At 38.3% G+C, this 18,544-nt stretch overlaps 1 protein-coding gene across 4 annotated transcripts in view; it reads right to left on the bottom strand.

The window, feature by feature from the left end:
• Positions 1-18,544, bottom strand: part of CYSLTR2 (cysteinyl leukotriene receptor 2) — a 46,579-nt gene that overhangs the window by 7,770 nt on the left and 20,265 nt on the right. Inside the window, exon 2 of one of the 4 annotated variants that reach the window (XM_027771804.1) lies at positions 5,266-5,338. The exons of 1 other annotated variant lie outside the window; for it this stretch is intronic. The gene's annotated coding sequence lies outside the window, so the exon portion shown is untranslated. Of the gene's footprint in view, positions 1-4,689; positions 4,767-5,265; positions 5,339-10,265; positions 10,374-18,544 lie in introns of those variants that run through there. 2 more of the 4 variants (XM_027771807.1, XR_003549370.1) reach the window with 2 other exon arrangements.

Below are 18,544 nucleotides of genomic sequence, written 5' to 3'. Positions count from 1 at the left end.
GTGCCCAAGATCCCGAGAGGAGAATGGAGGAAAAGGGATTGCGGCGTGGTCATTCCCCCTGGGGGGTGATTTCTCGTTTTCTGTCTCTCTGTGTCTCTGTCTGTCTGGCGAGTGCACGTACCCTATAGCAAAAACCTCTAAAAAAAAAAAAAAAATCCTTAAAAGAAACCCTGTTTCTGCAAATGCCCTGTTAAAGGGATGAAAAGATGAGCTACAGACTGGGAAAGAATATTTGCCAACCACACGCATGATAAATGATAGTCTAAGATATATAAAGAATCCTCAAAACTTAACAGTTAAAATTCAACTAGAAAATAGGCAAAAGAGGGAGTTAAATGGTGGTGCAGTGGTAAAGCATGAGTCTATAAAACACGTGGAAACTTTGACATATGAGGTTCGTGTCTCAAGACCTTGGGGACACCAGGCACAAAACTGTTCATGACTGACGGTTCGCTGAAGCTGAGGATAGATGGATCTGTGGCAAGGTCCTGTTGAGAGTGGTTTCTCTGTTCATATCTCTCTCTTGCTTATGAAAGAAATAAATGAATACCTTTCTTTCTTAGAGGTTTTTGTGTGTGACGCCAGAGGGACAGAGAGAGACAGAAAGACAGAAAACAAGGTATCACCCCCCAGGGGGGATGGCCACACCGCAATCCCTTCTCCTCCATTCTCCTCTCAGGATCTTGGGCACGCACTCACATGCGCCCAGTGTGACATTAAGCCACCAGGTCCAGAACACAAACAGTGTTTGACCACGTGGGAGTCCAGCGACATAGCCATTATGTTAACTGCTGGTCCCAATGAATACTTTTTAAAAATAAAATAGGTAAAAAGACTTAAACTCACATTTTAGAGAATATACAGATGGCAAACAGCCACATGAAAAAATTTTCGACTTTATTGGTCATTAGATAAATGCAAATTAAAACCACAATGAGATATCACTACCACACCTACTAGAATGACTAAAATGAAAAAAGAGAGGCAACACCAAGCACAGAAAAACTGAATCAGTCATACATTACCAAAGAGAACATATGATAATAACCACTCAGGAAAATAACTGGGTATTTTCTTTAAAACTAAACATGCAACCACCCACACAATCTAATATTTGTTTTCCTGGTTATTTATCCCAGGAATGTAAAAACTTTGTTCACATGAAAACCTATACATGAGTGATGACAGCAGCTTTGTTTATAATAGTCAAAAATGGAAAATAATTCAGATATTTTACTATGGTTAAACAAGATGTAATACATGCTCACTATTAAGTTCTACTCAGCAATGAGAAGAATGGACTTTTGATACATGCAACATTTTGTTTGTTTTTCAGAGATTTATGCTACAGGATGCGTGTGCTTGCTGGAGAGACAGAGGGAGACAGAGAAACACAAAGCAAGAAATCACCTCCCCCCGGGGTTGGGGGATGACCACATTGCAATCCCTTCTCCTCCATTCTCCTTTTGGGACTTTGGGGCACGCATGCACTTGTACCCAGTGTAGTTTCAAGTCACCAAGTCTGGGATTTGAACCAGTTGACTACGTGGGAGGCCAGTGACTAACTGTTACGCCATGCAACAACTTGTGGTAAAGAAAGGCTAATCAGCCCAAAGGAAGATGAAGTATGATAAAATTGATCAGAGCCAGGAGACATGAACAATGAAGCCTTAGTCATGCACACTAGCTGTAACCCTCAAAATGTCCACATTGCTCAGTAGTTTACAATGGGTTGGGCTCACGCTCTCCACACTCTGTGGAGGATTAAGCATGCTGACCTAAAATTACCATGAGATCACTCTGTTCCCCTTATCATTGTATTTAGCCAATTACTATTGCACAAGAGCTCCAACTGTGGTCTTTCAACCAATGTAAAGTTTGACTGACAAACTAATGATGCAATCCCCCTCCCTGTTTGCAGCATGTGCCTTTAAAATAATTCTAAAATCTGTAAGAGTTTGGCGCAAATTCAGGGAAATTCGAATTGTGGCACCAGGTGGTCATCCTCAAACCTAACCCAAATAAATTCCTTTTTAAAAACAAAAAACAAAACCATACTTAGCCTCAGTTTCCCTTGAGTCGACACTTAAATAAATCTCCAAGGAACTGTGCTATGTTAAGAAAAAATGGAAAGAAAGGAAAGAAAAGGAAAAAGAAAAAAATCTTGGGCTGAACAACGGCACAATAGTAAAATCAAGACTCTGGGGGGGACTAGCAGGTGGCATGGTGGCTAAGGTGCTGGACACTCCCACATAGCTGAGCACGGTTTGAGTCCTGGATTTGGTGGCCTGCTGTCTCACTTTCCATCTCTCTTTCTCTCTCTCTCTCTCCATGTCTCTCTTTGGTTAAATTAAAATAAATTAATGAATAAATAAATAAAATTAAATAAATAATTTAAAAAACACACACACACAAAAACAAAAAGCAAGACTCTGTGAAGCAGACCCACATTGGGAGGGCCGCCAGTTGGAACTGAAGACCTCGAGTTACCAGGGCTTGGGTTTGCCACATGTGTGTCTGTGATCCAGGCTAGTGAGGCTGAGGGCGGATCATGGGTCAAGATCCTGCCAGGGATGCTGTATCTGTCTCTCTCATTCATGGAATAAAAAGTAAACTTTTAAAAGGCCCATCTCGAAAGATAACATACCATATGATTCCATTTATGTAACATCCTTCAAAAGACAAAATTATAAAAATGAAGAACAGAGATCAGTGGTAACTAGGGATTAAGAAGGTGGAGAGTGTGGGACGGAAGGATGTGGCTGTACCGGGCAGTGTGAGAAGTCCTGTGGTTATGAAAATGTTCTGGGTCATAACTATGTCTCTATCAATATCCTGGCTGTGATTTTATAGTGTAATTGCAAGGTGTTATCAGTGGGGAAGAGGGCACAGGGAATTTCTCTGTGTTTCTTACAATTGCGTGAAAAATCTATGATTAACTCAAGATGACAAGTTTAATTTTTTCAAAACATAAAAAGAAAAGATTAGATACATTTTAAACAGGATGACTCCAGAATTGCATCTGGAAAGAACTGCTCAATTTTTCCTGTGTTTAAAATACTTAAATGGACCTCTTTTTTGCTGTAAAAGATCCTTTACCCTCCCACACAGCATTCCTTCCCAATCTGTCTACACTATACACTAGGAGAGGTGATCCCAGGGAAAATAGGAGAAGGCTCTCGGGAGTTCTGAAATTAGTAACAAAGCCAACTTGCTCAGTCATGGGTGTGTTTCTGGTGTTCTTAGGGGGGAATTGATAGATATGGGGTGTTGTCAAGATTCACCTGGAGTTCTTGCTGCTTTGAGTAAGTATCCTCTACTCGGAATAGTACATGTGTCTAAAACCCTGACTCATGACTGGAGATAACTTCACAATGAATCAAGCTCTGACATTTTCTTGAGAAACAAAACGAACAATATGTTTATTCTGTTCTCCTAGGAATAGATTTTGAAACTTTTTAGTTTATCAGATTTGTAAATCTGGCAAACTGGGAGAACTGTTTTATAGACTTCTAATATCGTTCCATGTCTGTTTATTGTTCTGAATGTGTTTGTCTAGAAGAGGGAAAGTCTACTGGGAAGGGACCATCAAAGGCCCCTAAGCCTGTCCTCTGACTCCAGGGGCTGAGAGGTCAGGAAGACTGGCATTCCTCAGACAAACATTGTCTTTGGGAAGAACTTTCTGTTAGGCTACCATTTTGAATTTGTAAGCACTTCTACTTTCTTTGCAAATCTGAGAGCTAGTTTATATCATTTTTCAATCCTGTTTGTAGGCAATTGGAATTTGTCCAAATTCCAGAGACTTAAGATCAGACAAGTGTCATCCTTAGAGACACTGTAGTTTCACGGGCTCCACTCAACCTCAATTGCTTCTCTTCTATCACTGTGATGCAAAACACTGAGCATCCTTATCTCGACAAATAACACCTTGCCAGGGATGTCTGGACTCTCAAAGGCCTCAGTGACGAACTTCTGACATAAACTAGATTGTTCTTCAGTTTAAAGTTGGAGAGGCCAGACAGAGTGGTACAGTAGTAAATACTATGCTCTGTAAAGCAATCTCAGGTAGCAAAGTTCTGGCATCAAGACTCTGCTGGGATGGGAACCAGCAGTTAGCGTAATGGCTATGTTGCTGGACTCCCACGTAGTCGACCGCGGTTCGAGTCCCGGACCCGGTGGCTTAAAACTCACACCAGGCGCGTGTGCGTGCGTGCCCAAGATCCCAAGAGGAGAATGGAGGAAAAGGGATTGCAGCATGACCATCCCCCCTGGGGGGTGATTTCTCGCTTTCTGTCTCTATGTCTCTCTCTGTCTGGCACCCTATAGTGAAAACCTCTCCAAAAAAAAAAAAAGACTCTGCTGGGAGTTTTCTTGCTCCTTCTCTCTCTCTCTCTCTCATAATAAATAATTAAATTTTAGAAAAATAGTTGGACATACACTCCTCCTCTATTTCCAACTTTTGAGGATTAGTAAATGCTGGATTTTAAATGAGATAAATAGATAAAATTATCAAAGGCTTAGACCAATTTTAATGTCACTTTTTTGGTGTTATTTTTCAAACTCTGTTTGAAAGTTTCCTTTTCTGAGGGAAAATAATTAACCTTTTTCTGTTTAACTTCATATTTATCTAAAGAAGAATTTTTTTTCTCAATTCCTCTTTCTTTCCCCCTCACATAAATTAAAGATTACCTTATCAAAAGAGTCATTGGCTTTTTATGTGCACATCCTAGGAGAAGCTAGTCCACAGAAACAGTCAAAATGCCTGAGAGAAAGAAAGAAAGTTGTTAAAATGTGTTTCTTTATGTGGACACTAAAAGTATATACACATAGTAGTCTTTAAAATTATAATTACCAGAAAAGAAGGAAATCTCTATGTCTCTCTCTGTCTGGCACCCTATAGTGAAAACCTCTCCAAAAAAAAAAAAAAAGACTCTGCTGGGAGTTTTCTTGCTCCTTCTCTCTCTCTCTCTCTCATAATAAATAATTAAATTTTAGAAAAATAGTTGGACATACACTCCTCCTCTATTTCCAACTTTTGAGGATTAGTAAATGCTGGATTTTAAATGAGATAAATAGATAAAATTATCAAAGGCTTAGACCAATTTTAATGCCACTTTTTTGGTGTTATTTTTCAAACTCTGTTTGAAAGTTTCCTTTTCTGAGGGAAAATAATTAACCTTTTTCTGTTTAACTTCATATTTATCTAAAGAAGAATTTTTTTTCTCAATTCCTCTTTCTTTCCCCCTCACATAAATTAAAGATTACCTTATCAAAAGAGTCATTGGCTTTTTATGTGCACATCCTAGGAGAAGCTAGTCCACAGAAACAGTCAAAATGCCTGAGAGAAAGAAAGAAAGTTGTTAAAATGTGTTTCTTTATGTGGACACTAAAAGTATATACACATAGTAGTCTTTAAAATTATAATTACCAGAAAAGAAGGAAAGGCATTAGTCAAAAGATTACATTTTTGGCATGAGTCTTCATAAAGTACTTTAATATAAAAACCAATGTCAACACAATATTTACATTTGTATAAGGCCAGGGTTAAATTTCTCTTGATTAAATTGAGTTTCCTACATTGATTATATGTAGGAAGATCCCACTACTTCTATAACTTGTTTAAAATTATATATGGGGGACCAGCAGTTGGCGTAATGGCTATGTTGCTGGACTCCCATGTAGTCAACTTTGGTTCAAGTCCCGGACCTGGTGGCTTAAATCACGCCGGGCGTATGTGTGTGTGTGCCCAAGATCCCGAGAGGAGAATGGAGGAGAAGGGATTGCGGCGTGGCCATCCCCCCATCCCAGGGGAGGGGCGGTGATTTCTCGCTTTCTGTCTCTCTACTTCTCTCTGTCTTTCTGGCAAGTACACATGCCCTATAGCAAAAACCTCTCCAAAATAAAAGAAAAAAGATTATATATGTAAAATTGAATTCAATTAAAATGAATAATAATAATATTTTTTAAATGTTCAATTTTATGAAATTCTTATACTGTTACAAATCATAAAGGTTTAATGTGTCAGCTAAAATAATAATTTCATGATTCTTAACTAATTTTAAGTTCTTAGGCAAGTGGTTAATTAATAAACTTTAGATGCCTTGACAATTTCTAAATAAGAAACAGATACAAATACTAGTCATTAAATGGAATTTTAGACTATTTCTTTTTTGTTTGGTTTTTTTTTGCTTTTTTGCGCATGCACTCAGTGGAGTGAGAGAGACAGTGAGAGGAAGAGAAAAAGTCAGAAATCACCTTCCAAAAGGATAGCCACACTGCAGTTCCTTCTCCATTCTCCTCTTGAAATTTTTGGGCACACACACACATGCTCCCAGTATATTTCCCAAGCTATTGGGTCTGGGACTGAAACCACAGTTTGCAACGTGGGGTCATGCTACTTAAACATCCATGCTACTGGTGGCCCTAACTTTATTTTTTAACATGATAATAAATTAGCAAAATATACAAATGCTTTCTAATTATCTATGTTTTTACATCAGAATTCTGTAAATTATGGTAGTAAATAAATACATGCTAGTAGACAGAAAAATATCTAATTTTGATTTTTCTCTACTCTTTCTTTTGTGCCTAAAGAAAAGGAAGAGTGAAACAGAGAAATATAAATACATATACAAGATAATAAGTATTATTTTCTGTTTGCTTATTTGGAGAGTTGAAACAGTTTATTTAGAGGGTAAATTTAATAAAATACATTTTATACTTAATAGATCTAATTTTATTTTATTTTATTTTTTTAGAGGTTTTCGCTATAGGGTGCGTGCACTCGCCAGCCAGACACAGAGAGACAGAGAGACTGAAAGCGAGAAATCACCCCCCAGGGGGGATGGTCACGCCGCAATCCCTTCTCCTCCATTCTCCTCTCGGGATCTTGGGCACGCACACACACGCACCCGGCGTGAGTTTAAGACACTGGGTCCAGGACTTGAACCGTGGTCGACTACGTGGGAGTCCAGTGACATAGCCATTACACTAACTGCTGGTCCCAGATCTAATTTTAATGCTCTGGTTAAACATTTTGAATTTATTACCTAATTGTATGTTTACTTATCCATGTATGTCTATGTACATTATTGACTCATTAATAACTCCTTTACTGTAGATTGTTACATGAATAATGTACAAAAAGGGTAAAATTAGAATTTAGGCCTTCTTGGGAACCAGCAGTTAGCGTAATGGCTATGTCGCTGGACTCCCACGTAGTCGACCGCGGTTCGTGTCCCGGACCCGGTGGCTTAAAACTCACGCTGGGCGCGTGTGCGTGCGTGCCCAAGATCCCGAGAGGAGAATGGAGGAGAAGGGATTGCGGCGTGACCATCCCACCTGGGGGGTGATTTCTCGCTTTCTGTCTCTATGTCTCTCTCTGTCTGTCTGGCGAGCGCACGCGCCCTACAGTGAAAATCTCTCCAAAAAAAAAAAAAAAGAATTTAGGCCTTCATCACATAAAATAATTTAGTTGTTTTATGCACATATTGTGAAGTTTTTTTCAGTAAAATATCCTGTTAACTTTCAGTGCTTTTGACATACTTTTAAATCACTTTTTAAAAGATTCCTCATATAGGGACCAGCAGATGGCATAATGGTTACCTTGCTGGATTCACATGTAGCCCACTGTGATTTGAGTCCCAGACCAGGTGATTTAAAACTCATGCTGGGTACAGGTGTGCACACCCAAAATCCTGAGAGGAGACTGGAGGAGAAGGGATTGTGGCATAGCCATCCCCTCTGGGGGGGGGGGGTAATTTCTTGCTTTCTGTCTCTCTCTGTCTCTCTGGTGAGCATACACACCCTACAGCAAAAATCTCTCTCTTAAAAACAAAACAAAACAAAACAAAAAAAAGATTCCTCATATAAAAAGAAGTTAAAGTCTTAAAGTATTATTAAATATCATGTGTTTTTATAATATTGCCTCTAATTATTTCTTGGATCTAATATTTAAGATACACTAGGTTGCCAGGAAAGTCATGCCATATATATATTTTTTTTAATGTAAAAATTCATTACAACTTTCCCAACTACCCAATATTTTGTCTCTTTGAACAATTATTTTTTCTCTCTTTCTCATATTTCATCTCTAAATCCAGAATAATCAAGCTATTCATATGTTTTTTGTGCCTAAATTCTTTTTAGACTTACTGCAATAGCCAAAAGATAATGCAAGATTTGTTCCTTCACCTTTTGAAAGGAAGGACAATGGGAATAATTAGATTTCTAAATATCTTTTGAATTTTAGTGACTCTAAAACTCTTATGAGAAGCTGCATGATGGTGTAGGGTAATGCAGCCAGACCAACATGGGCAAGATTCTGGGTTTACATTCTGAGATTTCCCTGTACACACCAGTGTATGTGCGCATGCCCATGATCAGGACCTGCAGAGACATGAGGTTAGATCATGGCATGGGGACCCTGTTGGAGGTACCTGTCACTCAGTCTCTCTCTCTCTCTTTTACTTTTTCTCTTTATAAATAAAACTAAAAGTTTAAAATTTGGGGGAGATTTTTTTTTTAATTTGTTTGTTTATTTTACCAAACTTGGTAATAAAAAGCTCAAAAATTAAAAAGAAAGTCGACTGGGGCAAGTAGCAGGTTGCGTAGTGTTTGGGATGCTGGATCCCACATGACTGATTGTCTCAGACTGGGAAGCTTGTAAAAACTTGTACACAGAGTACATGTGCATGTGTGCCCAAAATCCTGAGAGGTGAATGGAGAAGGGATTGTGGTGTGGTTATCCCTCCTGAGGAGTAATTTCTCACTTTCTGTCTTTGTCTCCAGCAAAGTGCATGCACCCTATGGCAAAAATATTTTTTTAAGATTTTTTTTTCTAAATCAATTATATTTAAGTATAATATGATAATATAAATATCTTTCAAGGATTACTTTTAAATCTAAAAAAGCATCCTCATGTTAAACACAAAGATTACTATGAAAATGTTTTCTAGGATTCTAGATTCACAAATCTATTTTTCTAGAGAAGTCTGAAGAAACAGTAAGAGCTCTGGCACAATTACATGATGTTATAGTTTGAATATGTCCCCCTGAGGTTTCTGTGTTCATCTGCTATAATGTAATTAAGAGATAGGGCCTCTGGAAAGAGATTAGTGTTTGGGTCACTAGGGTGGGGTCTCCACAGTGGAGTTCTGGTGTGTATATAAAGAGATGAGATGAAGTAGGCATAAGTAACATGGATATAGACAATGCTCTACTCTGCTCTGCTTAAGATTGTGCCCTCTGCCATGTCGTGGCCTTACCAGAAGTTGAACACTGGATCTCTAAACTGGGAGCTGAATAAACTTAGATTCCTTTATAAAAATCACCTGATCTCGGGAACCAGCAGTTAGCATAATGGCTATGTCGCTGGACTGCCACCTAGTTGACCGCAGTTCACGTCCTGGACCTGGTGGCTTAAAACTCACAACCGGGCGCCTGTGCATGCGTGCCCAAGATCCCAAGAGGAGAATGGAGGAGAAGGGATTGTGGCATGACCATCCCCTCTGGGGGGTGATTTTTCACTTTCTATGTCTCTATGTCTCTGTCTCTGTCTCTATGTCTCTGTCTGTCTGGCGAGTGCACGTGCCCTATAGCGAAAACCTCTCCGGGAAAAAAAAAAAAAATCACCTGATCACAGGTATTTCTGTTAGCAACGAAAAAAATGAACTAAGACACATGAGAATCATCAGAATTCTATTGTTTTTGTTTGTTTGTTTTTAGTTTTGCTATAGGGTGCATGTGCTCTCCAGGAAGAGAGAGAGACAGAGGGAAAGTGAGAAATCACCCCCCAGAGGGAGATGGCCACACAGTAATTCCTTCTCCTTCATTCTCCTCTCACAATTTTCAGCACACACCTGGTGTTTCTCTAGTCTCCTGGTTCATGACTTGAATCACAGAACTAATTCAACTAATCTAGGATTCAGATACCCTAACCTCTGAGTTACCTGCTAGCCCCAGAATTCTATTGTTTACTTGTCTTTTATTAGATCCAGTAGCCAAGGCATGGCTATATTGTTCTACAGCAAAGCTTATAGAAGCTTTAAATCAATTTAGTCAACTTAGTTCAAGGGCCTCTGCTAAACAATAATTTTCTTGCTATCTTTATTAATAGAAATAACTCAGGACCTTTTAGCTAGTTACCTAATCTCCTATATAATTTTGTTGATTTCCCTTCACCATTTGTCACTGTAACATTCTAAACCCAGCTGTGGAAAAATCTCATGATTGGTTATCTCTGTTAAGAACTACTGTACCTTGCATTGATCTAAAATCTCTCTTGAGTATCCTTGATTTAATTTTATTTGTTGTTGGTTTATAAGTAGGCTATGCTGTCTCTGGCTTGAATATATCCTTGAAAAAAGCTTTTCCTAGAAATAAAGGAAGTTTGGATAGTTAAATTAATAGCCCTCACCCAGTCCTTCCAGTTGACAAAACATAAAAGAACAAATATTGATATAAGGTGTATGATTTTGGATTAGCCCATGAATTCAGAATGCTTTGGAAATAAAGAGATCTCTTGACAATATTTGAAATAGTATAAAACAGGCAACAAGTTAAAGAACCTTGAGGTACCTAAGGAGAGCCAAAATACAGGACTGGCTCTGTGGTGCAATAGTTACAGGAAGGGGAATATGTGTGTAGAGGAAGCCAGATTCCACATGGCTGACCTGGGTTTGTGACCCAACCCCAGTGGCTTGCAAAACATGATGGGCTCACAGGTGCCCAGGATCCTGACCAGATGGACAAATGGTGGATAAAGGAGTATGGCATGATCAAACCCCACTGGGGGGTGCTTTATCTCACTTTCTCTCTCTCTCATGCACTCATGTGCCCTCTGGCATTAGAAAAAGAGAAAGAATGTCTTTCTTTCTAAAACCCAAATTGTATGTATGTGTGTAGTCTTACTATTTTTATAAACACATAATTATTGTATATATTTATGGGGATATACAATAGGATTTTTCAGTGCATGAATATACATGTAATGATTAAATCAGGGTAATTAGTATATTCATCATCTCAGTCATTTGTCATAACTTTTTGTTGGAAACACTAAAAATTCTCTTTTTTTAGGTACTCTGAGATATACAGTAAATTGTTAACCATATTCATCCTACTATCCCACTGAATTTTTTAATACTGGACATCGATTCACTTACCTGTCTGACCTATCTGTAATTTTGTTTCCATTAATCAGCATCCATCTAACCCCAATCTCACATTCTTCCTTGCTTCTAGTAATCATTCTTCATCTCTACTTCCATGAGGCCATTTTTTTCCAGCATATGAGAGAGAACATGCATTTTTCTTTCTGTGTCTAGGTTATTTGACTTAGTATAATGTCTTTTGGGTTCATCTATTTAACCTCAAATAGGATTTCACCCTTTTTAATAGATGAAGTGTTCCACTGTGTATACATCCACCACATTTTCATTATCCATTCATGTTTGGGGAACACTTAGGTTGATTCCATGTCTTAGCTCTCAAGAATAGTGCTGTGGGGCCAGAAGGTGACATAGTGATTAAGGTGCTGAACTCCCACATGGCCAACCACAGTTCAAGTCCCGGACCTGGTGGCTTGAAAATCATGACAGGTACATGTATGCATGTGTCCAAATCCTGAGAGGAGAAGAGCTTGCCACCTTGCCATCCCCCCTGGGTGGGGGGGTTATTTCTTACTCTCTCTCTCTCTTCAGCAAGTGCATGCACCCTATGGTAAAAACCTGAAGAAAAAAAGGAAGGAAGGAAGGAAGGAAGGAAGGATAGTACTGCAATAAGTAATGTGAAAGAGTGCCCCTTATTCTGTATCCTCAACAGGATGTGTGTGTGTGTGTATGTGTGTGTGTGTGTGTGTTTTGGGGGGGGTTGATAATAGTCATTTTAACTGGGATGAGATAATATGTTATTGTGGTTTTAAACTGCATTTCCCTAATTATTAATGATGCTGAGCATTTTTTCCATATGATTTTTGACCATTTGTACGTCTTTTTATTGAGAACTCTTTATTCAAATTATTTATCCACTTTTAAATTTATTTGTTTTTGTTTGTTTGTTTGTTTGTTTCTGAGTTGTTTAAGTTCCTCATATATTCTGATTATCCATCCCTGGTCAGATGGATAGTATGTAAATATTTTCACCCATTCTGTAGGCTTTCTTTCCCCTGTTGATTGTGTCTTCTGCTGTGCAGAGCTCTATAGTTTGATATAATGGCATCTGTCTATTTTTTTATTCTGTTACCTGTGCCTTTGAGGTTTTATTTAAGACCTCTTAGCTCATGCTGATGTCCTAAAGTTTTTACCCTATGTTTTATTCTAGTAGCTTTATAGTTTCAGGTTTTATATTTGAATCTTAAATCCATTTCAGTTGATTTTTGTATATGGTGAGAGACAAAGGTCCAACTTCATTCTTCTGTATATTGATGTCCAGTTTTCCTAGCATCATTTATTGAAGATACTATCTTTTCCACAATAGACAATGGTATTTTTGTTGAAAACCAGCTAGCTGTATAGATGTAAATTTAGTTCTGGGTTCTCTGGTCTATTCCCTTAGTCTATGTGTCATTATTTATTTGTTTGCCTTTTGTTTGTTTTGCTAGTACCATTCTCTTTTCATTACTATAGCTATATAGTATTTTTAAAATTTATACTATATTTTAAAATCCAATAATGTGGTGCCTACAGCTCCATTCTTCTTGCTCAGGGTTCCTTTGGCTATTTGCTATATTTTGTGACTTCATATAAAATTTTATGTTTTTTTTCCCCTATCTCTGTGAAGATTGTCATTGGTATTTTTGAAGATTGTCATACTTATTACATTTGAGTCTGTAGATTTCTTTCAGTAAAATACACAGTTTACCAATATTAATTCTGCCACTCCATGTACATGGGATCTCTTTCCATTTTTTGTGTCTTCTTCAATGTCCTTCATCAGTGGTTTAAAATTTTCATTATAGAAATTTTTTATTTCCTTGGCTAAATTTATTCCTTGTATTTTATTTCCTTTGTAGCTATTTTAAATGGAATTGTTTTTAAAGTTTATTTTATAGCTATTTTTTATTGGCACATAAAAGCACTAACACTTTTTTTAATAGATTTTTGCTATAGAACACAAGTGCTCGTGAGCGAGAGAGAGAGAAAGAGAGAAATCATCTTGGGGAGGGAGGAATGGCTTTCTCCATTCTCCTCTTGGGATTTGGGCATGTATACACATGTACCCAGTGTGAGTTTATAAGCCACTAGGTCTGGGACTTGAACTGCAGTCGACTACAAGGGAGTTCAGCAACATAACCATTACGCCATCTACTGGTCCCGAGCACTAACAATTTTTGTATGATGATTTTGTATCCTGCAATTTTACTGAGTTCATTTATCACTTCTAAGAGGGTCTTTGTGTTTTCATGTGTGTGTGTGTACATATGTAAAATCTTTGAAGTTTTCTCTATATAAGATTATCTTCGAACAAGGACAATTTGATCTCCTCCTTTCTGATTTGGATGCTTTTCATTTATTTCTCTTGCCTAATTACTTTGGCTAGGACCATTCTGTTTTTCTGTAATTTTTTTTTTTAAAACCTATTCTGGTTTTCTGCCACTGAAGAAGAAAAAAGAAACAACTCTTCTGGAGTTGTTTAGACCATAGCTATGATTCTGAATTTAACTGATTGCTAACAAAATTTAATAACTTTTCTTAAATAAAATTTCAAAAGATAAATTTTCTTCTACATATTCTTTCTGATATATAAGTTATTCTTTCATAATTAATTCTAAACTTCATTTTTATAAAAATTGTACATTAGCTCCATTTGAGCAACTATAATAAAAGTACCATACACTGAGTAGCTTATAAATAGAAATTTATTTCTTGTAATTCTAGAGTCTGGGAATCTGAGATCAAGATGCTGGCAAATTTGATGTCTACTGAGGGCCTATTACTCATAAATGGTGACTTCTATCTGTCCTCACATAGTGGAAGGGGAAAATAAGCTCCCTCAGGTCTCTTATAAGGGTATTAATCTCATTCATGAGGAAATGTACCGTAATCACTTCCTAAAGGCCTCACTTGTTAGTAATATCACTTTGGAGACCAGCAGTTGGTGTAATGGCTATGTCACTGGACTCTCAACTTCCACATAGTTGACCGCAGTTTGAGTCCCGGACCTGGTGGCTTAAACTCATGCAAGAAGCGTGTGCGTGCATACCCAAGATCCCGGGAGAAGAATGGAGGAGAAAGGATTGCGGCATGACCTTCCCCCCTGGGGGATAATTTCTCGCTTTCTATCTCTCTGTCTCTCTCTGTCTGTCTGGCGAGCGCATGTGCCCTATAGTGAAAATCCTTATAGCAAAAAAACTCTCTCTCTAAAAAAAAAAAAAAAATACCACTTTGAGGATTAGGTTTCAACCTATGAATTTTGGAAGGACATAAACATTCATACTATAGTACCCCACATCAACAAAATGCTTCTATTGAGGTACTATCATAAACCCTATCAGCCAAACCTAATCCTTTAGGAATGAGAACAAAGATTAACGTTATCCTGAATAAAAATTGCTACCTTATTTCATTCAGAGGCACCCTGTAGACCCTATAGTACCTATTTGACTCCACTGAAGGAGTCTGCCCATCTCAAGTGACAACCCCAAGACTACCTCCAATAATGGAAAAGGTTTTTTTTTGCTGTAATCAGTGATTTTTAAATTCTCAATATCAATACAGTCTGCCTCCTTAAGATAGGCCTCCTCATATGAACATCAGGCTTATATCCCCTGCCATACACTAACTTATTCTGTCTTTTCAGGACAATTTTAAGAATCTCAGATGTTTAAAACTACCAGCCATCTAGTGAGTAGTGTTTCCCTAAAAGGAATACAGAGGAATCTCTGAAATAGCCAAGGACAGGCTACATAAGAAAACTCCCCTGAGTACTGACTCACTGAAGTGCATAGATGACTACCACATCTGGGCAACACAGCCAAAAAGGATCATCTATAACTTGTCTCTGACCCCATAAAAACTCATAAATAATACGACTTCTGCTCTGGAAGCCTAGGTTTAAATTTAAATTCATTAGGAAAAGTGCCATGGATAATCACGTAGTCTTCAATTTCTTCTTAGCTAGCCAAAGAGAAATTTATGCTAGAATAAACAGTTTTGCTACTTATGTATAAATGCTACAGAACAGGAAGAAAAACCTTCCAATTGTCTAGGATAAAACAGGTGGATGTAGAGGGACAGATTTGTATTGTCCAGGTGTGATCATCTGGGTCCCTGTTTTCAGAGTCCACTGTAAGAACTAATAACTGTGTTTATTTCTACAAAGTCCCGCTACCCTCAATAACCAAGCACAAGCACAAATCCCATGTTAACTCCTTTCTAAACACCTTCTTCCTGAGACATTGTAGTTTCCAATGGTGAACATTTCCCCAGAATACAAGTTCCTAAACCTAACTTTGTTCCTAACGGTCTTTGAGTAGAAGACATTGACCCAGAGAATCCATATAATGATCTAAAGAATAAAAGAGGTATAGTAAAGCATTAGTTAACTTATCAAAAGAGAGAGTTTGTGAACATAGTTCTAATACAGCAAGGATGTTTTCTAATTCTCCTTCAGAGACCTACATAAATGTGCAACTCAAAAGCTCGGCTGAAATATAAATGATGTCAAAACAAGATAATATTTTTTTAATTCAGCATTTCCCAAATTATCTCCCACAGAACATGAATCCTGTGAGATGCTCTGTAAAATAAGTCTTCCATGGTCATGTGAGCCTGAGAAGCACACCAAGTTCTAGTATCCCTTTCTTGGAGATTCATAATGTTTACGGATGCTATGTGGAAGAACAAAATGCCTGATTTATACAGAATTCTCAACCCTTTTCCTTGCTAGTTTTGCCAGAGGGCATGTGAACTTTTTAGAGAGAAACAGAGAGAGGAGGGGGAGAAAGCACCACCAATGGGTCATGGCCAAACAATCTCCTTTCCAATTTCTCCATCCTGTTGGGATTTAGGGCATGCACTCACACATGCTCAACATATTTTTCAAGTCATCAGGGCCAAGACTCCAACCTTGTGGTCGGCCATATCCCAGTCTGCCTAACCATCAGGCCACAGAGCCTGAGAAATGCTAAAGTAATTATTTAATTTATCTGAAATATGATTTTGATAGAAAAGAAAGGCATCCTCCATCTAATAGGCCAGATCAACTAGAAAGGGAGTAGGGGAGTGTGAGATGCAAGTGTTTGGAGTAGTCAGAGAGCACAAAGAATTTACTTTTGGGTATATTAGCATTTCTGAGCATCCCTTACTTCATTTTTAAAGTGAAGATTGTGCTTGTTTCCTAGAGCTACCTTAACAAAATACTACCAGCTAGGTGACTTAAAACAACAGAAATGTATTCTCTCAGAGTTCTGGACACCGAAAGTGTGAAATCAAATTGTCAGCAGGGTTGTACTTTCTTTGAAGGCTCTAGTGAAGAATACTTCCTTGCCCCTCCTAGCTTCTGATGGTTACCAGCAATCTTTTGCATTTGTTGGCATTTAGACATATCACTTCAATCTTCTGACTCCGTCATTACATGGCATGTTTTTTTGTGTCTTCACATGGTGTTTTCTGTGTGTGTGTCTGTGTCTCTGAATCTTCACATCCCATGAAGACACAGTCATACTGAGTTTAGGACTCATTTGATCCAGTGACCTCATCATAACATTACATTTACAAAGACCCTATTTCCAAATAAAGTCACATTCACAGGTAACTGGGGTTAGGACTCAGGCATATTGTTTAGGGGAACATAATTCAACCTATGACAGGGAAACATTCGACTATACCACACCATAAATTTCTACTAGATTGTTAAATAAAAGAAAGAAAGGAAAAGAAAAAGAAGGAAAAAGAAAAGAAGAAAAGAAACGAAAGGGGGGGAGGGAAATCACCCACTAAAATTCGACCAGACCAACTAAGTTATGTGTCAGGAAGCTGAGAAATAGATGAAGAGATAAATTCAAGAGAAATTGGTAAATAATTTGACAGCAGAATTTCCCTCATCTTAGTGAGAGAGGAGTAAACATGCACACAGCTCACTGTACTGAGAGGGTACTCAGAACAAAGAAAATTAAAGCTTCTTCTTCTTCAACATTACTAGTCATTAAGCAACAAAGAAACAGGGAGCACCAGCAGATGGAGATTCTATGTTTGAGTTTTGAAGAAAACCAGACATGTTGGGCTAAAATTTGATGGGGATGAACAAATTTCATTGATGTTTGGAATTTTTCTTGGTCATAGCAATGCTGCAGCTGCTCAAAACCTCAGAAAAGTTATTATTTGTACTTAGAAAACAATATCTTCTGATGCATTCTCATGAGATTGTCAGACATTGGAACAGAGACCCTGATGCCCCACTGTGTCAATACTGACCATAGACTCATGGGTTCTTAGATACGGATCTGTGTCCTTCCTGTGGACCCTGAAAGATGGCGAGACTCAGACACATTGACTCAGACATACCCAGAACAGCAGTGAGCGATGCTCAATTAGACAGACAGCTCCCATGACAAATGGTGAATGATGAAAGAGTAGATAATCTTCCAGACAAGGAAGGCTAGTGCAGTTTACAACATCTTTACATAAAACTAATGATGGGGTTTTGTGTAGAACCACCCTGAGGGAGAGGGCAGGTATCCCTAGCCTGTCAGAAGGAGAAAACTGTCAGACTTGCCAAGCTGCAGCCCTGCAGGTTCTAGGTATATTCCAAGTCTACTGTTTAGCCACTGTCTTTGAGACTTAAAACTTCTACGTCAGAAATCCTTTTGATAAATTAAAGGGTCCTTGTCTGATTGCACCAGTAACCCTCAGTGCTCCTCACTTCAAGACATCCAGTCTTACCTAGATGGCCCACAGGCTTGGAAAGTGTATTTCTCAATCAGTACATCCCTGCATTCATTCAGCAAGGATCAGCAGTAGACCGTACTGCATTTACCCTATGCCAGGCACTCTGCTAAGTTCCTTATGTGTATTAACTTAATTAATCCTCAAACAACTCCTGGTACTCTTATTTAATAATAGCTCTAGATATTCTGAAATGATCACTCTATAAATGAGAAGATCAAAGTGCAGAGGCACGGAATAGCTTGTGTACCCAAGTTCATTCTCAGTGGCAGGATCTGTGTCTTTCCTGTGGACCCTGAAAGATGGCGGGACTCAGACACATTGACTCAGACATACCCAGAACAGCAGTGAGCTATGTGCAATTAGATAGACAGCTCCCATGACATCTCAAATACCTGCCATCCTGTCTCTTTGAGCTACTTATACTCATCTTTGTGTATATTGCCGTGAAAAATTGCATAATCTCTGATTTAAAGGAACCTCTAGGGTGGTGAATGAGTTGGACAAGTTAACAGGATGAAGCTCTGTGAAGTGAGAAGGGCCAACAGAAAAAGGTTTGCAATGAGAACATGTGGGAAGGGCTACAGCCAGCCTAGGGGAATAAGGGACAGTTTTTTCTTTGTTTGTTTTTGTTTTTTTAAGGGAAATGTTGACTAAGG

The sequence above is a fragment of the Tupaia chinensis genome, unplaced genomic scaffold (assembly GCF_000334495.1).
Source record: "Tupaia chinensis unplaced genomic scaffold, TupChi_1.0 Scaffold000037_17, whole genome shotgun sequence".
NCBI lineage: Eukaryota > Metazoa > Chordata > Mammalia > Scandentia > Tupaiidae > Tupaia > Tupaia belangeri.
This window is presented reverse-complemented; position numbering and strand designations above follow the sequence as displayed.